Here is a 22,213-nt window from a genome sequence, read left to right on the forward strand (position 1 = left end):
GGTAATGAGGCAACAGAGGGAGCTCAACTTTCCACGCCTGCTTAGCACTAACAAGGAACCTCCCACCCCCAAGAGTGTCAGCCAAGGTTCAGTACAGAACGTGGACTTCAGGTCCTCTGGGTAGCAATGAGGCAGTGCCACCCCCACCTCCAACACCCACTTGGATGTTAGAGAAATCTAGGTAAAAACAGAAGGTTTTGATAAGGTCTAGAATCTCAGAACATAGTGTAAAATTGTACAGATGCCAGTCAAAAATCACTCATATCAAACACCAAACAGCTCTCAAACTGAATGAAAAAGACAAACAATGGATGCCAGCAGTGAAATAACAGGATGTTAGAATTATCTGGCAAATATTTTAAAGGAGTCATCATCAAAAAAACAAAAAAAACCCACAAAACTTCAGTGAGCTTTTATAAACACATTTGAAACAAGTAAAAAAATTCAAAGCCTCAACAAAGAAATCCAGCAAGAAAACAGAAGATATAAAGAAGAACCAAATGGAAGATTTGAAACTGACAAATACAATAATTGAAATAAAAAGCTCAAAGGATGGGCTCAATAGTAGGTTGAAGGCGAGAGAGGGAAAAAAGGTAGAACAATAGAATTTACCCAACTAAACAAGAGAAAAAAAATAAACTGGAAAAAAAAAAAAAAACAACACAGATTCAAGGATCTGTGGGACTATAACAAAAGATCTAAATTTTGTGTCATTGGAGTACTGGGAAGAGAAGAGAAGGAGCATGAGGTTGAAAAAGTACTTGACAAAATAATGGCTGAAAACTTTGTGCTTTTGGCAAGAGACACAGACATAAAGAATCAAAAAGCTGAGAGAACCCCCAACAGGATGAATTCAAAGATACCAATGATAAGACACATCATCAGATTTTGAGAACTAAAGACAAAGAAAACATTTTGAAAGAAGCCAGAGAAAAATGACACCTTACCTATAGGGTAAAAGGAATTTGAATAATAGAGTTTTCCTCTCAGAAAAAAAAGAAGCCAGAAGAAGGTGGCATAATATTTTTCAACTGCTGAAAGAAAAGCCTATCAGCCCAGAATCTTTATACCCACCAAACATATTCTTTAGGAATGAAAGAAAAATAAAAAATTCTCAAATGGAGGAAAACTAAGAGAATCTGTCGCCAGTAGATCTATCCTAAAAGTATGGTTAAAAGAAGTTCTCAAAAGAGAAGGGAAGCAGTGAGAGAGGAACATTGCAATGTCAGAAAGAAGAAATAGCACTATAAGCAAAATATGAGTGAATACTTTAGGTTTCCTTCTCTTCTTACATTTTCTAAATTATGCTTGATGGTTAAAGCAAACAATCATAACACTGTCTGATGTGACTCTGAATGTAGAGGAAGTATTTCAGACAACTCCATTATGAACAGAAAAGGATAAAGGAATGTAAGTTTGGATAAAGGATAAAGGGAGGTAAGTTTGCTATACTTCACTCAAACTGGTAGAGTGAAAGCACCTGTAGACTGTGATATGCTATGTAATGTAATATAGAACAAACACTAAGAAAGTTTAAAAAAGAGGTACACTCAAAAAACACTATTGGTAAAGAGGAATTCTAAAAAATATACAAGTAATCCATAGGAAGGCAGGAATTACAGACTAACATGTCTTCACTTGGGAATTTTATCAACATTTAAAAAAGAAATATTCTCACCCTTGCAAAATTCTTTGCAATAGAGGCCAACATAAACCTAATACCAAACCCCAACAAAGAAATTACAAGAGGGTTGCCTGGGTGGCTCAGCCGTTAAGTGTCTGCCTTCAGCTCAGGTCATGATCCCAGGGTCCTGGGATCGAGCCCCATATCGGCCTCCCTGCTGAGCGGGAAGCCTGCTTCTCTCTCTCCCACTCCCCCAGCTTGTGTTCTCTCTCTCGGGATCTCTCTGTCAAATAAATAAAATCTTAAAAAAAAAAGAAATTACAAGAAAAGTATAGAACGATATCCTTCATGAACATAGTCACAAAAATCCCAAATATATTAGCCACTCAATTTCAGTTCTACAAAAAATGGATAAATCAATCTGACCAAGAGAGATTTCTTTATGAATGTAACATAAGCTAAGCATTTTAAAATATGAATAAGTATAATTCACCAAAGATAAAAGAAAAAATATAAATGTCTCAACTGATGCAGGAAAAAGTAACATTCAAACCCACTTAAATAAAGGAGATAGTTTTTTCAATTTCAGCTTTAAAATATTTACTAAAAATCCTGCAACCAATAGTATATTTAATGATAAAATATTTTTTAAAGATTTTTATTTATTTATTTATTGAGAGAGAGAGAATGGTAGAGAGAGCATGAGAGGGAAGAAGGTCAGAGGGAGAAGCAGACTCCCTGCCGAGCAGGGAGCCCGATGCGGGACTCGATCCCGGGACTCCAGGATCATGACCTAAGCCGAAGGCAGTCGCTTAACCAACTGAGCCACCCAGGCACCCTTAATGATAAAATATTGAGAGTACTCTGCCTAAGGTCATAAACACAACAGATGTTTCTGCTATCACCACTGCTACTCACCATTAGACTGGAGATCCTAGTCAAGTGTGTTAAGGCAAGAAAAAGAAGTAAAAGACACAAACATCAGAAAGGAATAAGTAGAAATGTTTTTATTTGTAGGTGATATGATATATACATAGAAAATCCAAGGAAATCTACAAATAAGGAGAATTTAGCAAGTTCACAAGTACACGATCAATTTACAAAAATCATCTGTCCCTCTTTATGCTAGCAGTAAACAATTAGAAAATAAAATAAATAAATTCTACACTAGTATAAAAATTATTCAATTCCTGGGGCACCTGGATGGCACATCTGACTCTTGGTTTCAGCTCAGGTCGTTATCTATGGGTCCTGAGATGGAGCCCTGTGTTGGGCTCTGAGCTCAGCATGGAGTCAGCTTCAGATTCTTTCTCCCTCTCCCTCTAACCCTCCTACTCATGCTCTCTCTCTCAAATTAAATAAATCTTAAAAAAAAAATCAATTCCTAGGAATAAATGTATCAAAAAGTATATATCTTTATCCTGAGTCCTAAAAAACATTGTTGAGAAAACTAATCTACAGAGTCAAAGCAACCCAGTGTGCTTTACCTGTGGAAATTGAAAAGCTACTTCTAAAATTTACATGCAAAAGAACTAGAAAAAACAAAACCCAGAATGAGAGTATTACTAACTTGGACAACGTAAAGGTCAAAATACTTTTGATAGACATAATAAAAATGAAGTGTATAAGAAGAGGAAGAAGAAAATTCTACTTTTGGAATCATACCAAGTGCGTGTAAACACTGACCAAGACTGAACAGATAAACTTTTTTAATTATGTTGTTTGAGGGTAAAGATATGACCAGTGGAGATACTAATAATAATGACAAAAACTATATGGGTTGGTCATAAATTAGGGAAGGAGGAAGTAGTATATATGAACTATTTTCTCATCTGTTATAAGGGTAAATCAACAGACATGTCTACAACTAGAAAAAAAAGGCAGGGAGGGGAATAAGAAAGAAAATCTCAAATAATAAAAGTTAAGAAGGATTGTTCTGGGTACCAGGACTAAAAGTGAGGAGAGGTGAGATGGGAGATTGCTGTTTTTTGTTATACCATTTAAATCCTTTGTCTATCTTCCTATGATAAAACTTTCATAAAAATACAAATTGATAAATTAAAAAGCAAATTACTTAACTTCAAAATACGATATTCTAGTGGAGAGTATGCATTAAGATGAGCTCTATCATGAAATGAAAGTAGGTAATGGCCAATTATGTCATCTTGGGGTGTAGAGAGCAAGGGACTTTGATACTGAGGTACTAACTGGTTCTATAGATTTTTTACATGATTTTTCCTTTTTCAGGAGAATGACTATTTTGTTTAATAAACATTATATTGTTTATTGTTTTATTACCAAAAGCACAATAGAAAATTACAGGAAAAAAAGTAAAAATTTTCTTCTAATTCTTTTTCTATTTCAGGCATGATCCTAGGCAACGACTTTATGAGCTATTGCTATAAGTTGGATGGATGAGTGGTCAGGTAGACAAATAAAGAGAAAAATATTTCAAAACAGCATCAAACATTACAACTATTTTATTTATTTATTTATTTATTTATTTATTTATTTATTTATTTATTTGACAGAAAGAGACACAGCGAGAGAGGGAACACAAGCAGGGGAAGTGGGAAAGGGAAAATCAGTCTTCCTGTGGAGCAGGGAGTCTGATGCGGGGCTCGATTCCAGGACCCTGGGATCATGACCTGAGACAAAGGCAGATGCTTAACCACTGAGCCACCCAGGCGCCCCAAACAGTACTACTATTTTAAACAAAATAATTACATTGTTATGTACTTGATTATAACAAAGAAAACTTTCATAAGAAATAAAAGAAAGGATTGCTGAACTTCAAAAATAATTTCTTTGCTTCAAAAGACAGTATTTCATAATAGAGTTCTTTAATACTAATACTGCTCCCAGCTTCTCTCCACCTCTCAAATTTTTAGTAGTCATATTTTATAATACTTAATACCTATTAAAATTGCATATTATGTTTTTATTATTAAGTTTATGTTTACTTTTATAATCATAATTATTATAGACAATAATATTGATTTTATTCAAATGATTCCTGTTCCAGTTCTTTTATGGTGGCTTCTGCATTCTGAGGTGTTAATTTTAACTCTTGAGGTCTGAGTAGCTGTCATAAGAAGTGTTCATCAGCTCTCTATGGAGAATACAGGAGTTCTGATTTTGTTTTTCATTGTAGAAGAAATATAGAAGCATGTTTGAGAATATTTTTGGTTGCCATTTCACTTATATATTGTCTGGGTCTAATATTTTGGGCCACACACTCTCTCAGAACCTTGTAGAAATGGCTCCCTTTTTTCCTGATATTGAATGTCAGACTTTGAAGAAGTCTGAAGTCAGCCTAAACTCTTTTCTGCTTGAATTTAATGTGCCATTTTAAACCAGAATTACCAAAGACTGCCTCCTTTTAGGATTTCAATGACAATCAGAATTTGTCTCATGGATGGTTCTTTGTATAAGGCTTGTCTTTGCAAAGCAGGTCATTTCTGCTGTATTTCCATCAGAGTTTCTCTCCACCCTCCACACGTCCATTTACTTTATTCTCTTTCATCAAAACTAGACCACTCATATGTACAAACTTTTTGGAAGATTGTCCTTTATACTACTAATCACAAAAAAGGCAGGGGCAGAGGTATACTGATCCTTCCTGTAGAAATAAATGTTAGCAAAGAATTGTGCAAAGAGAGCACAATAGTACATTACTTTTAGCAAACACCACACATTTAGAAATAAATACATAAATCAGTGGCTGCTTTCATCTATAGCAGCCTCTTAAAAGCACAACCTGTGAGGCATTGTGTCCAGGATACACGGGGGCTTGTCCAATTTTGAGATATACTGTTGCCCTCTGACTATCATCTAGCAGTCAGGGAAATTTCAATAGTGAATTAAGGCTAATCTGTTCAGATTTCTTAAGGAGAAAAAATACAAGTCTTTCACAATGTACCGAATGGTTTATTTAACCATTTGTTTAAACCATTGAAATTAATGGGGCTGGTCTTTTGTTTAAGAAAACTTCTTTAATGTTTATGATTTAACATCCTATCCTACATTGACCAGGCATTTGCTGACATAAATTTAGTGCAAAATTGCCAGTTATTTTAATTTATGAATTGCTAGTACTAGCAGAATGTGTAGCACAGCTGTTACTCAATATTAGAAGGACATTTTTAACATAATTTTTCTACATGATTAAAGACTATTGTAGAAGCAGAAGCTTAAAGCTCTGTTCCACAAGCGATTTTGTATCCTCATTGTTACACTATGATATTTGAAAAAGGCGATCTGAAGGTGTAAGATGTGTATTGGTCGCTAATGTCCTTTTTTAAAAGCAATATTGCATTCTGAAATGCTAGGAATATTGTTTACCTTTTTCTTTTTGGAAGATCTGTTGCAGATTCAGTGCAACAACAAAAACATATTACACACTCTGTTCCAGAACTAGACTGTACACTGGTATCACAAATAACTGTCACCTTGGAACTCATTTGTACGGAAGAGGAAAGCAGTTGATTTTTAAGGGATTTCATAAAATTACAGAAAATATTTAGACATGAAAGGTGAATCTACTACAAGCCCTTATTTTACAAAATGGGAATATTTTTCTCCATACTATGGAAAGCCTAATAAAAGTTTGTAACATAGGGCAAAAGCAATGATTCACGGAGTCCTTTCTTCAATAAATGGAAAACAAAGATTAATTGGGCTTGCAACAGTACAGTAACCTTGCTCTTTATCCAAGTTTCTTTTTACTTTACACCTAAGTTTCTACGTCTGTGGCTTATAATGGCATTTATCAGAAGCTTCATGCAACTGATGTTTTAGCAAGTAATCCTAATGCTGTTCCCTGTAGGACAGGCTGAGAATAGCAACCACTGATTTTATGTAATGTATTATATCAGAAAGCTTGTCATCAACTCTTACAGGTTCATTAAGAGGCCAGATTTGAGCTTGGTTTCTTCATTTATTGAGTTTTTTTTAAAGAACATCTACCCCAGTAATGAGTTAAGGAAATGATTTCCCACTGTTCAGTTGTTTTATGTTTGTTTTGTTTAAAAGAGAAAGAGTATATACTTTCTAGGATTCTGAAAGGACTAAAATATAAGAGTTTCCTCCAAGGCCTCAATTCTGTTCATTGTAGTTTGAATGGGGAAAAAAAGGGCCCTGGCTCTGCCTTTGGAAAATGTATATATATAGTTTCTACACGAAGTTGTCCTGTTGCCAGATAAGCATAAGTAGACCAGTTTCATTTGAACTGCAAACTGCAAGCTTTATAAGGAGTGGGAAGAGAATCCCTACTTTGCAACACAATCAAGTGATGGTTAAAGATGATAAGCGTTTGGCAAAACACCAAATTTGACAAGATCTCAGAACCATGTTTTCCACAATCTCTTTCACATGTTTCCAGGATAAAGAAATCATTTTGTTCATATGCATCATTGTCCATAAAGTCTCTGGACCCCATTTCTAGGCCAGCACAAATTCTTCTAAATTTTTTTTTCTAAAGGAGATATGAGCTGTTTATTTTAATCCCCTTCCCCCTACCTTTCAAGGTTGCAGTCCCAAGATAATAGTCTCAAACTATAATATTAACTTGGAGAATATAGGAGGAGGTAGCAATGTACATTCATCCATTCATTCTTTGTTCTTTTAACAAATATTTATTGAATGCCTACTACTGACCAAGTACATTCAATACAAATGAATTAGAACATGTTCCTTGCACTCAAGTAGTTCATAGTCCCGCCTCAATGGTATACATGCAATTAACTCAAGAAACAGGCACCAAGAAAATGCTTTTCCAAGTACTCTTTATCTTGACTCTGTATGCTCTTTACACTATATAAAGACCCTTTTACGGTATGATGACACCTTTTGACTAAGAAGACGATATGAGTAGTTGCTCAGTCTTTCAAGTCCTCTAAGATAATGGACAGTTAGTTTACAGTTGTGATATGTTCTGAATAAAGAATGAGGATGTACTTCTAGAAGTTAATTCAGCTTCCAGGATTGTCTAACTGGCTCACATGGTAATGAGGCTTACACAGCAAGAGGCGTCTATGACAATGAGGTTCACGGCAAAAGATCCCACGCAAATCTTCAATTCCAAACTTGTCTTAAGAGTCAAGAACCAAGTTACCTTGGTCAGTGCTTCAGGTACTGTGCTCTGGCAGAAACTCAGAAAACGGATTCAGCAACTTAATTAAGCCCTCACAGGAAAGCAAGTCCAAACTAGGCAATTTCTGGATGGCGAGATTTCCTTCCCTGTTGGATTCTAACTCACCTCAATGTCTCAGACTACTTCAGTAGCAGGAAGATGAAAATTTGGTACTTTAGGCTCCCATTTAAGTGTTTGAGGCAGACAGCAAAGTGAGGTAGCTATTTTTTAAAAATCAGTCCCAGAATACACAAGAGAGAAATCGTCCTTTCTCAAAAGTCTAAAAGGAAGTCTGCTAACACTGAGTTTTTGAGAGAGAAAGAAACAAAATCAATGAGGAGAAAAAATTCCAAGATTACTGTTTGAGTGAAGTGTTCTGATTAACACTAAAAATGTAATCCACTATACAGTAACATTTCAGACTGCAGGGTGATTTCACCAGAGAGGTTTCTAAAGCACAGAGTGAGTAAGGCAATCAATTTTTTTTAATTCTCTAAATATGAAAAGAAATTTTAATCTGGAAGTTTATTATCTCTCTCGAATTTCACAACACAACAGCAGCACACTTGTGCCTCAGATTGCTGAGATGCAGTTACAATGTCAGGGAAATTTCCTCGTCTCCCCAGACTCCGCATGCGCCCTTCGACATCATTAATTCAAACCAGCCCACATTTGCATGTAGCTCCTTAATTTAGCAATTCCAGTGCTGGTCTTGGTTTTGTTTTGCTGTCAAGTATTCTACTATGGTGTCTTCTTCACTGAAGTATTTCCACATTACATTGCCAGGACAAAGCTATTTTGTATGCGCAGGAACTCACTTCAGGACTTGAAACTATTTTCTATTCTACAGTGGTTAATTTTTCATTTATGTAGCACCTTACTGAAGAGTAGTCAACACAGTTAACAATACATTGTGCAACAATAAATATTTTACTGGATACATAATCTCCACAGTTTAGAAGTTTTATTTTCTATGTGGATCTGTATAAATCTAGAATTGTTAACATTTTGTGAACGCACATTTTTAATAATACGTTCTATAATCACTATCAAACAAATGACCTGCACTTTAATAGGTACTCCAGATATTAGCTGCCATTTCTGCTAAACTCAGTAAACTCTAATAAAGGTATTTTATGGGTAGAAGGTTTACTTCTTTTAAGAAGATATATTACACAGATTTCATCAGCACATAAAAATGTTATCCTGGGAACACTGGATGATTCATCTATTTTTAAATTATAGCACATTCCTGTCACTGTCACATGAGATCATTCTAATTTTTTAAAAAATATATAATAGTTTGGATTGGGTCATGTTTCACACTTTATTCCATTTGAATTAATGATGTTATTTACTTGGAACTTGATTGTGTACTTGCCTCACATTCTATGAGGTAGTTCATAAGAGGCAGCCAACATAATAAAGAAGGAAAATGTTATTTACTCCCTTTCTCAATTCTCAGGAGCTTGGTGTAAATTCTATCCAATAAACCGTGTTTAGTTTGTTTCTGTATTCCTTTAAGCCTCAATATACAGAAGCAGGCAGCAGGAGTGTTCGGAGTCACAGTCTTTGTAGGATTTTACTCCTGAGCACCTGCAGTGCTTGCCCTTGATCTGAGAAACAAATGTATTCTCAGCTCTGGAACTCCTTGATCCAAGAAACAAAACTGTCTCCTGCCATGGAGCTTCAGGAGTTCAGCTTTTGCCTCCCTATATCCAGGAGGCCACCAATATCACATAGCAAGAACTCAAGTGAATTGGGCACAATAAATGTTTTCTCCGAGCAGCTATATGCATTAAATGAGAAGTAGGTACCAAACAAAAATCCCCCTATTTCTAGAAATAATTTGGTGTCCATCAGGTAAACCTAAACCTAGACCTGAGCGTAGTCCAAGGCCAGAGGGCCCACATTTTTGGTGGGATTGGCCATATAATCCAAAGGATCAGAAGGAAGACAACTATGAGCAGCAGAGCAGCAAGGGAAGAGCTCCCTATCGTACTTCTGTCATCAAAGGAAACTATGGAGTTGAGTAACAAGGCCGGCACATCAGGCACCTCAGGCCATAGTTATTTAAAATGTCAATAAGCTTGTGGATCTGTAATTGTTAGGACTCATGGGTTTGAAGGAAGAAGGCATTCCAGTGCCCTCTGGCTTTGCCTCAGTTCTAGGGCCCTAACAACATTTTAAGCCAGCATTTCAAGTACCTATGAGCTATATGCAGGTGGCTGTACTCCAGAGGCTGCAAATGACCGATGTGAGGTTTCAAATCAGCTTCTTATAATGGGGGAAAGCCATGAGAATCGGCAAACCTGAACTGTGCAGGGGCAATCCTAGGCAACCCACTGGAACAATCTGGGTCTCAATTTCTCCATTTTATACAATCCAGATGCAACCAGAAATATCCTGACCTTTAAGATTCAGATGAAATATGGTCAAATTGGGTTTGCTACAGTCTGAATGTTTGTGTCCCCCAAAGTTCATATGCTGAAATCCTAATGCTAAAGGGGAGGATACTGGGAAATGTGGCCTTTTGGAAGTGATTAGGGAATGAAGGTAGAGCCCTCATGAATGGAGTTAGTGCCATTATAAAGAGGTCCCAGAGATTCAGCTCTTCCCTTCCACCATGGGAAGATGAGACAAGAGGTCTGCAACCCAGAAGAGAGCCCTCATGAGACTATGCTGCCACCCTGACCTTGGACTTCCCAATCTCCAGAACTGTGAGAAATAAATTTCTACTGCTTATAAGCTACCCAGCCTATGGTACTTTGTTATAGAGCCACATGGACTATGACAGGGCTGTACTAAGCTATTGGCTATCATTCTTTCTTGATATTTTGGGGAGGATAGAGTAGCTTACATTGTCCTTCAAATCCTGTTTACCTGGTTGTCTGTAATTATCCACCACTCATCTGAGCTGTCACTGTTCTATATTGAACCAGACATGAAATGCAGCCCGTTTGTCTTTTTATCACAAAATAACCATAATTACAGTCCAAAACCAAACAAACTTAAACAATTACTCACCCACCCCCAAAGAAGACCAACAAATAAATGCAAAAAAAAAAAATAAAAAGATCTTGTTGGGTAGAACAGAATTTAGTGAATACACTGAGAGATAAAAGAGGACTTAGGTTTCAACAACACACCACTTAAGATTGATTATTGGGTCTTCCTGTTCTTACGAAATCCCTCAGCAGCCATTTATGCCAATCTGAGCTCCAGATCTTGGCAATGTTGCACTCTCTTTCCTCAATCCAACTTGTCCCTGCCTGCTCAAGAGGATAATTAAAAACAAACATGCAGATTTATATATAACCTAAGCTCAGTGTCCTGCAGGATATCCAAAAATTTTATATTTCCTTCCTAACAATGGTCCATATGTTCTAGGTCTCACTATTTCTCCTGCCTCAAGTGGGAAGAAAGTGATGTATTTATTTATTTCTACAATGACTTGATTTTAAATGCTCTTCCATTCTTGTCCTGTCATATGTAATATAAGAATCTGATACTGAATTATTTTTAAGGTTCCTACCTATGTTAGGAATCGATGAAATATCTCAACATTGTATAGATATGATGAGAATGGGCCGAATATGCTCATGATGGACAGACACTGATAGCTCTACGGTAGGCTAACAGAAGAATGGCTGAGGGATGATGGAGATTTGAAGTGAGTATGTCGCTCTGTTGTGGGCAGGGAGAAGGTGAAGAGGCCCTTTGTATGCTGGTATTTAAGGTTTAGGAATAGAGTACGTGGTTGGTGGGACTCATCCTATGTATTTCTCCACTGATCAGCAAAACATGTTCAGTTATAAAGACTAAATTAGGTGTTGCAATGCACAGAGGTGCCACTGAGTGTTAACCCAAGAGGACCTTCACACTCTCACTATTTTGCTGAATTTGTAATGATTCATAAGAGTATGATAATCACTTTTATAGGTCTAGGGCTAAAAATACTCAGGATAGAATAACCAATTCATGAGAACACTGAAGTATAACCCCAAATACCAATTTGTGAATTTACAATGGAAATCTTTCTGTCTTTAGATGCCGCATGGGTCTTTGATCCGAACTATAGTGTGTTGATTTTAAAGTCTCATTCTCAGAAGCAACATTATTTTTCTTATTTGCAATTGCTTCAGGGCCACCTTAATATAGCCTACAATCTATAAAAGAAAAAAATTGAGGATCAGAGAGATGTGATAGGGTCAGATTTGAATTAGGTGTGTTGACAGCAAATTCAGCTCCCTTTTCACTATGCCAAACTGCAAACGTTTTTTTCTTTTAACTGCACAAGTTTAAACACATCAAATAAATATAAAAATTCTTGCACTGTAACATTCTATGAAGAATATGTTCTTGAAATTATTTTGTTCTCCCTGTTGTGAAATAGAAGCTAAATGCCTAAAAATAGTTTTAAATATAGTAAAATTTAAATACCACTCTTACATTTTTCTTTAGAATATACTTTTTAAAGTAACTAACTTTGACATTGTAATGCTTGCACTTTGAAATTATGTTAGCATTTGGTTACATATTCAGTTCAACATCAATGAAACCATTGGAACTGAGTGTTGTAAATAAGAATGATAGTTGAAGACAACCTGATATATGACAGGTCATTCCATAAAAACTTTAAAAATTTAGGATTTGACCATGAAAAGCACCAACTATGATTATCAAGGACAGCAAGGATTTATTTTAAGTCATCAGGTCTGCCTTCCCAATTTTGCCTAATTTTTTTTTATAATAAACTGCTAAGTTTATTTTCTCCTTTGTTTTAAATATTTCAAGAGATAGCACTTCCTCAAATTTGGTCATAGGAGACACTTCCACAGACTTATAATAGATTTCACTCTCAGAATTTTTTTTTCATGAAGTTTAGTCTGAATTTCCTTTCTTTTCTTTCTTTCTTTCTTTCTTTCTTTCTTTCTTTCTTTCTTTCTTTCTTTCTTTCTTTTTCTTTCTTTCTTTCTTTCTTTCTTTCTTCTTTCTTTCTTTCTTCTTTCAACTTACTACTTATAGTCATCATCTTGCAGCTTGCTAAATAATTTCTCTGCTGCTTTGGTGTTTACATCATTGGGTATCAGAAAGCCGTTGGTTGCTTCACAAACTGATGCATATTTAATTCTATTAATCCCTCCTTATGAATCACCTCAGATCCCCAACATTTTCTTGTGCATCTTGTTAGCACTTTCCAAAATGTCTGTATCATTCTGATAATAGGGCACCTAGAATGAAACACTATTTCCCTGTGTCTTAGGCTGGATATAGAGAAAATCATTTATTTGGGGCCTCAAATGATATCCTTTTACTGTATGTAAAATGGATATGTTCCTGGTAAATTGTGTACAAACCCAATGATTGTACATTAATGTATTTTAAATTCAGCTGCTCTTTGAATTGCTTTTTTTTTTTTTTTTGTAGAGCCAAACAAAATTTGCTTTTTCTCTGTGTAGAGGTGAGAGGATGGAAGACCCTCTTTATCTAAATATTTGGGAAACCAGATGTGGTCAAGATCACCAGAAAACATTCATGATTCATCACAATATCTAATATTTGTAGAGTTTGCAAAGCATTTACACTTTTTCTCATTTTCCTTTCTCAACCCTACATGAGATATGTAATACTATTTCCTTTTATGAACAAGAAAACAAAATTTTAGAGTTTCATGGGTTTGCTTTGGATGATACAGGGGCAATGGCAGAACCAGATCTTACCAAGGTCCTTTGCTTTCAAATTTAGTAATTTTTAAAATAGAAAGCCTGGTGTATAAGATTTGGGAGCAGAATTTGGGGTAACACAGAACTGTGTGGAGTCTTGGTTCTTCCACTGACTCTGACTACCACGAGAAAACTGAATAACCTTCATGAACTTTCTTTATGAATTTTCTCATTTGAAAATGGATTGGATATTCTATTCTTCCAAGAGAGAATATGTTAGATAAGCTAACCAATGAAAATTTTACCTAGGTGGAAGTACACATCACTGATCCTTCCTCTCTTATTTCCATTGCCCACTGCAATGAATATATAAATTTAGATTTTCTAAAACTTAGTCATGACTGTCTTTTAAGGCCTTGCCATGGAACGTGAAACCTCCCAGAGCCCCCTAAGATGAGATATATGGAAATACTGGTTAGGGGATGTCTCCTCAATACAACTCAAGGAACCAAATTAATAGCACTTCCTATATTTTCCTCGGGATACGTTGGCCCATATGGGAGTGCTCTGAATTCGTAACAGTATAGATTAGTGACATTTAGTCTTATTAACAAGAATATTTTACAGAAAATGCTGAACTTTATCTGAGCCTTGTAATTCTAGAAAACAGCTACGGTGAAAGAAATCTCCCCTCCTTCTGTGTTTTGGGAAACAGTTTACTGCCAAGAACCACTCTTTCACATATGACTTAGATACCTGTTATGGATAATCCCTTTGTTTCCCTAGCATGAGTCAGACACAGACCCTCCAAATTTCCATTCTTTGCCTCAGAAATGACTGTCTAAACTTTTGGTCCCCACGAAACCATCGGAATAAAATGATTATTAACCTGATCTGACCAAACTTCTATAGTCTAGCTTCTCTTCTCCACATTGGACCTTGAACTTTGACTCATCCTCAGCTTGAGTCAGCATCAGAATAAAGAACAGCTTCTTTTAATGACTCCTCCCCAAACTGCCCACAAAGAGCAATATTCCCTGATCAACTGTCCAATTCAGGTTTTTTCTAGCCCTGTTTACTCCTCCCTGTGAAATAAAAGCCCTTTTCTGCCTGACTCTAAAGATACTTGCCAGATCTTGTGGTCTGAACATTCTTGCTATTGCAATAGTCTTTCAAATAGCCTACCCTTACATAAGTCCGGATTTGTCTATATTTGATAATATATTAAATAAAACAGATAAAATTTTGTAAGATTTCTGTCAGACTTGGTGAGCTTTATTTAATTATACACTTAATATACATTTTATCAACTTATGTTAAGAAATATTTATTCCAGTTACAGTGAATTCTCCCTATCAAGAAATGAACTTATTAAAACTTATAATAAAAAACTTCCATGTCAGCTTAAAATGTGCAAGAGGGTACACAGTGTTTCAAAAATTATTGTAGGAGTTACATGAGGAAAAGAATTTGAGGACTTCTGCTCTAACAAATGGAATCTAGAGAAGAAAATAATTGAGAAGATATGGTTATATTTCACATATGCTTCCTGAAACCCACAGATTTATTACTTCTCCTTCTCAGAAATGAAAAGAACATTTGTAGTCACATTTTTTCAATAGATGTTTTAAAGAAGGTTATTCGAATTTCCCCTCTGGGTGAGTGGGTAGTGCGTGCCTGTGTAGGGGGGCAAATCTTGCAAGCTGGCAGTTGGGGTTCTGGGAGCTAAGACTGGGCAGTGGGCAGGACAGTCCTATAGCTTCAGAACACAGAGGAAAGTAGAACTCAAAACAGACCTGCACGACAGTGGTCTGGGGAAGACTCAAGCAGCCTAAAGAGAACAGGATGTGCAATCTCATGACAGAGAATGTAAAACAGAGATATTGACAGAGCCAGGAGGAAGGGTTTGGTCGCAGACAGTGGCCACTTGTTGGTAGGAATCTTGTCCAAGGGTCTTGCCCAAGGACAGAGAGGGGTTTGAACTGATTAGGATATGCCTGAGACCAAACATTAGAGTGAAATATTTAGAAACTGACTTTATGTATTAGCTCATACATAACAATGACTCTTCTTGCTTATCCATGCCCTGCAGCTTCATTTTACCAGATACAAATTTTAAAAGCTTGCTACTACTACTTTCGAGTGTTTTTCAGCTTTGCTTCCCAATTAATCTCCCCAATAAATATTTTGCAGCATATTAGCTTGAACATTTAGTTAATGTTGATTATCTTCTCACCTCTCTAAATTTTACTTTTGCTAAAACACTGGTATCCTTAGGAGGTCTTTCTCATATCATCCAGAGTCAGATGTTAGTGAAAGACTACCTATAGAAGTATGCGGAAGGTAAGGGAACAAATAAAGAATGCCAGGTGCAAGAAATTAGCAGCGTCAGGGAGCCATTACCATCCCTAAACATGAGAGGATCAGGGATGGGGAGAGCATGGCCAACATCCAGTGAGAGGGAAGAAGACATAAAGGAGGGGCTGTGAGACTGGAGCACAGGATTCAGAAGCTGTGAGAGGCATAGGATCTACCAGAGATACAGCCACCAAATATGTGGGGGCAGTAACAAGGAGACACTATGGCTTCTCTCACCTGCTTTTTGACTTCCTGCTGGTGCCTCCCACAGGCCCCACAAACTAGAAGCCAATAGGCAAGGGAGCCGTGGGGAAGCAATCCATAAGGCCCTGACCTCCTAGTCACAGAGAGAGAGCAGTGAAGAGTGGAGAATGTCTGGGGAGGGAGACAAAGGCAGCCTAACCATCATAGTACTTTTTAAAGTTGGATGCCTCATGTATTTTACTAACTTACTTTTTTTTGTTGTATGTAAGTATGATGGGAAATGGGAACAATTCTCATTTAAAAATCCCTCTCTCACTGAATGTAATTTGAACGTTCTCCTCATCTTCTCTTTTATGCAGCAAGCTTTTGTGTATATCAATTTTTATTAATTTGGTGAGACATAATGCTGAATATAAATAATAATTATGACAAAATATCAAAATTTTTATTAAAATAAACATAGAAATTGATTTGGTAGAGCTACTCATCCACTAATCTTTTAGCTTTATTAAATAATCGAAAAGTCTGGCATTGATTTGTTCTTTAAAAATTTTATTTATTACTTCTGATTGAATTAACTTATTGATATTTCAATTTTTAAAAAAAATGATAAATTCCGGAATTGATTTTGTTTACTCCCATGAAATTAAGCACTGGCTTTTTCTGTTTTCTATCTCTCCTTTCAAATCTGTATTCTACAATCTTTTCAAAAACATTTTTTATTGTTCAAGATGATCATAGTTAACTAAATTTTTATAGATATTTAGATTTGTAAGCATGTCTTTTATTAACATACTTTAAAAAATATTTTTTCATGTTCATTATCTTCAAATAATGTTGATCCACTGCAGATAAACTTGAAACATGAATTTAGTATCTCATTATGTATTTATTCAACAACTATCAACTGAGCATCCATGCTATAAAAGATATTAATGTCTGATACTTACTGGGTATTTAACATGTACTAGCGAATTAAAGGGATTATTTCACTTGACTCTCACAATAACTTTCTGAAGCAGGTTTCATTATTGTCATGTAGTTATGACAAAGACTGCACACCTGAAAGACCTATAATATTTGCCATCTGGCCCTTTACAGAATAGTTTGCTGACCCCTGGCATAGATGTCTACAAAACTAACTAGAATGAAGGCAGTATTTGTTAAGCATTATTTAACCAAAAAAGTGCATTTGGAATGCACTGAGCAAGTGCATTAATTGTAGCTTGAAAATATGAGGAATGGGAAGTTTTTATGAAAATGGTATTATTATGTCTTGATCCTTGAAAAGTAAGTAGACTACTAACCCAGTGCTCTAGAGCGAAGACCAGATACCGTGAATTTCCTTCCCTATCTTAAGAAGATTAAGGCAGCTCTATTTTCCTTTTCTCCCTATCATCACCCTCCCAGATCAATAGTCCCGAAGTATTTCCAGCCCTCTCTCTTCCAAGACCAAGAAATTCTACCAATACACTGTCTCATTTTCCTCACCAAAGTGTTCCAGAGATGGGCAGGCAAATAGGGCTCTTCTCCCTCTACTGAAGATCCCAGTATTACCAACATGAAACAACCCTTCTGCTCCCAAGGTTATGTTTTAGTCCAATTCTACATCACTGATTATACTTCTAGTACATACACATCTTCTGTTTCTGACGATGCTGCAGACTGGTGCCCTGCTGGGAGCTGAGTCTCAAAATGATCTTGCCCATTCTTGTGAGAATTAGTTATAGTCCAGTTGTTTTTGGTTAACTGGAAAGTCCTGTTAAAACTCAGATTGTTTCTCTCTCTCTCTAACTCAGATTGTTTCTTAAGGAGTATATCTCTTTGGAAAATTTTCAAATATTTATGAACATACAAGGCAAGATAAAGTGAGCAGAGGGTACACTCAGAAAAGTCATTACCAGAGTTACGCCTATGTAGTAATATGAAAGCCTAAGAGAGTCAGATGTCAGAGTAAGAAGGCAATAAAGTGGGAAACCACAGAGACAGGAAAAGGGATGGGTCTCTGTAATCCTCCTAAAATCTTACTTGGAGTGCTTGCTTGCTCAGAGTGTATACTTAATTATGCAACCGTGACCTCTTCCTTTTGTTTTACTACCTGTGTATTTCCAGTTCATCGGAGGTTACTGAATATACAACATAGCCCTAATTTCCTAAAAGGAGCTATTACTTGCACTTTAAACCAAGCTATGTGAAACTGAAAATGAAATACTTTATTGAGAAGGAATGAGAATTAACAGGAACTAGAAGGTGAAGGAGAAAGCTGAATTGTCAGCAGGAGGGGAACTTTGGCTCTAAGTCCAATCAAATTCTACTTCTCTGGAAACAAACAGAGGGTTGGCACAGAAGCAGTTTCAATTAGGGAAAAGCATAGAAGAGTGTGGTATGAACTTGGATTCCTGCCGTAACACAAAAGATTTGGGGAATCAGAGCACATTTTCTTGACTTACATATATTCATCCATAAATGGAGTAAACCTAAGTAACTGATTGGCACTACAGAAAGGTAAATACAATTGTAATTCTCAAATTTATTATTTGTTAGTTCTTGCTATATGCTTAGTTTTAATTCTTAGCCATTAATTATATACAAATCAATGAAAGATGATTTTTATTATAGCCATAAGAGTTTAAATCAAAGAAGAATAAAAGAGAAAGGACCACATGCCTGATACGTGGGGCTGAGAATATAAGAACCAATCCTAGACCTTGAAGTGAAGGACCCAACCTTTCTCCTCTGACTTCCACTGTAACCTCTAAAAAAGCAGTGGATAGTGAAAAAGTTAGCTTCCTTCATTTGTCCTTCTAGCCCATATCCTTTTTTCTCTACTACCTTCTAAGTTAATTCTGAACAATCTGGGAAAATAGAGAAAGCAGAAGCCTTGATCATCCTCAAATGTGGGAGCCCTAATTTGTGTTTCCATTTATAACTGCTATGTTTTGCTGAAATTTTTTATAAAGTTATGCTTACAGCAAATGCTTCCCTATAATTTGATTCACTATACTCATGGAGACTCTTAGTTGTCTATCAAATTTTATACCCTCCATCTTCTATGGCAGTAGACTTGTAGCTGGGCACTTGTTTGCCCAAGGAGGGACTGCATTTCCTAGCCCCACCCTTGCCTGCAGGGGTGGCTAGGGAACTAAACTTCTGCTAGTGGAATGTGAACACAATTGATATAAAAATGTTCTTCACCTCACTTCTCTCCCTGGCCCTAGGTTTCAACTCTTTGCCTTTCCAGCTAGTTACAATGGTGATGACTAGAGAAACATGGCCACCATGCATTGAAGTTGGCAAAGATGCTGTCAGCCTGAGTTCAGGAATGACTGCTTAGCCACCTTCTAACATGGAACATTCACCTCGGTCTCTTAGGTGAGAGAGAAATGCCACCTCTGTCTAGGTCTTGCGGCAGCAGCTTAACCCTTTACCCAAACTTAGGCTATATCCATTCACATTTAATGAAGAAAAATTAAAACTCTTTTTTATAATACATATTTTCATATACATGATATATTTTAATATATGTAAATATATTTTAAAATATATTTTTTCTCTTAACTGAAAAATGCTGTCAATTATTACTGAGTGGAACAGAAACCTTCAGTACAGTAAAACTTAGCAGAAACTTAGTTTCTTTCTCAGCCTTTCCAAAGCCTAAATCCTACACTTAGCTTTTAATGATTTTCAAGTATCTTTTCCAAATTTAATCCAAGTTTAACTTGGACTCAAAACTTCTACAACATCTCTCTCACTAGGCCTCCTGTGTGAGGATCCATAGGAATAACCATAACTTCCTATGGCTGCAGTTCCTACCTGACCCACATACAGTCCTCAAAAGTCCCCAGTCACTGTCCCTAGAAGTCTCCAACCATTATTCATCTTGTCAAAGAACACTGCCTCTCTTCCCCTTATTATTAAATTCTTAACAGTAGAAACAGATTGCTTTCTTACAAAAGTTAAAAAAAAATTTACAGAAGTGTTTCATTTTCATAGTTGAAGTGGATTATAGTAATAACAAAGACTGCGACTTTTATCAGCAGCATCGGTATACTAAATAACCACAGAAAACCATTCCCTTTATTTATTTGTCTTCCATGATAAACTACCTGAAGTCAAGGACTAGGTCTGTCTTGTTCATCATTTATTCCCAGGTACCTGGCATAGATACTGGCCATTATAGATACTCACTAAATGTTTATTAAATGAATAAATAAATGCTGACTTTTTTTTTCCTCAACAGCAAGACTCAGTAGCCATTTTTATTAATGTTTAGTCCTTGAGAAGGTGTTCAGTACATATTTCTTTGTCCTGGCATTAGATAACAGGCATGTGACCATAGATGTGATATGAATAGAGGGTGTGCTTTGGACTGTTGATACATGAATGCTCATGATTGATTACTACTTCCAAAGGTTGCTACCTGAGACAGTGAGAACCACAGGTGAGAATCCAATCAACACTTCTGAATTTTTTTAGGTATTACTTATGGTACTTACATTTCTTTAGTGTCTGTTACCTGCCCAATTGCAGTCAACTCAATCTGCAGGCTTAGCACAGATGGTTAACATATCTAAAGAAAGTTCAAATAGGATCAGCATCTCTTCAAAGTTGTTGGTTTCTCTCCCTCTCCGAACACTGCCAAAATGTGGCCCAGTGATTGACACGAACACTGTGTTACATAGGGAAATCGGTTAGTGATGAAACTGGTAGTAAACTCTATTTTAACTGGCATCAGAATAAAAGTGGCTCCAATGAATTCAGCTCCTTTAAAAATAAAATAAAAACTCTTGTCTTGAGTTGTTTCTGCCTAGTTATGATCTGTGGTTTGCATTTTGCTTTTTCTCTCTACCCTTCCCTTGGCTCTCAGAAAGAGAGTGAAGTTAAAGTTCTATAACATGAAAATAAAAATAAAATAGAGTTGTGATAGAAGACTCACCCATAATGCAAGGACCAGGCTAGGGTACGGGGGACTGGCAAGACAAGACCACACTGACAATGCCAGTCCCTGATGTGGGCTGGTGGGATTGGATTTATTCACTCTTTCCCTGCAGCTACACCGATGCCTGCCATCAACCAGATACACAATTTTATTTGTAGTGTGTGATTCATCTTCCCTCACCACCTTGGATCTCTCTGCTACAACACCACGTCTAAGGCAAAGGACAGTGAACTAAGAAAGCTCTATCATATCAAACCCAATTAAGAGAGAAATTTGATGGAGGAGCAAATGGGACTAGTTGGAAATCAAAAGTTATAGATCCTTAAGTTTGTGCTGAAATATTTTTATCAAGAGGGAGCAAGTACTGGGGTCTCCCCTAGCTCATTTCTAGAAGGCAAATATCAGAGTGGCTCCGCAGTCTTGTAGTTCGAAAACTCTTTAACCTTCTCCTTCCCAAATTCATACTGCCATCAATTTGCCCTAACACTGGGGATATCACTTCCTACCTAGAGGGGATTATCCACAAAGGCTTTAAAATAGTGTAGGTCACATGGCAAATCATCAGTAAATGTTAGCTATTATCATTAGTACTGTTATTAATTTTAGCCAGGTATTCACCAACATGTACCGAGAGGAACCAGTTTTGGGCTGGGATCCAAATACCAACTGTGACGATTATCAAACACAAAATGTTGTGATAGCCTGTGTACAAGACATCCTTTGAAAGGAATTAAGCCTTTCTTTTATGTCTGTTGTCTTATCTCCAGCAGACAGTCTAATTTCACTGTGGCCAACTTGGGAGAAAATTATAATTGAAAATACAAGAACTGCATGTTTCCATTTAATAATAAAAAAGTGTATGTTCTCAAAAAGTTGGTTTGGTGGTATTCAGATACATTTGGGGATTTTATCTTTTATCTACATTTTCTTAGAATCTGTCTTCATAAAATCAGATGATTCAGAAACTGTACAGAAGAAAAAAAAGAGAGAAAGAAAAATAACTGTAAGGGTGTACAAGTAGACATTCAACTCATTAGCAAGTAATATCCAGAAAAGACAGTTACCATATGGACTGCTGTTACTGAAAAACTTCTTGCTTCCATCAAGAGGCTCAGGGATAGTTGTTAGAATGAAACCTCAGTCTTATTACTTCTCTCCTGAGCAAGCTTTTTTCCCCCTGGCTGACAAAGGCTGCTGCCTTTAAGGCTTCATTTTCTTTGTGAGCCTTTTTGAATGTTAATGTCTTTGCGACTCATTAACCTGGGGTAGTTGTTTTGCACTCTGAGCAC

At 36.4% G+C, this 22,213-nt stretch overlaps 1 long non-coding RNA gene across 1 annotated transcript in view; it reads right to left on the reverse strand.

Annotated features, from left to right (window-relative positions):
• Window positions 1-4,222: 4,222 nt before the first annotated feature.
• The window catches only part of LOC113923647, a 34,956-nt gene continuing 16,965 nt past the window's right edge, over window positions 4,223-22,213 (reverse strand). The window contains exons 2-3 of the long non-coding RNA XR_003520388.1: window positions 20,482-20,654; window positions 4,223-4,272 (exon numbers count right to left, since the gene is read on the reverse strand). This is a non-coding gene — a long non-coding RNA (uncharacterized LOC113923647). The remainder of the gene's footprint in view (window positions 4,273-20,481; window positions 20,655-22,213) is intronic.

Source organism: Zalophus californianus, chromosome 4, assembly GCF_009762305.2.
Source record: "Zalophus californianus isolate mZalCal1 chromosome 4, mZalCal1.pri.v2, whole genome shotgun sequence".
NCBI lineage: Eukaryota > Metazoa > Chordata > Mammalia > Carnivora > Otariidae > Zalophus > Zalophus californianus.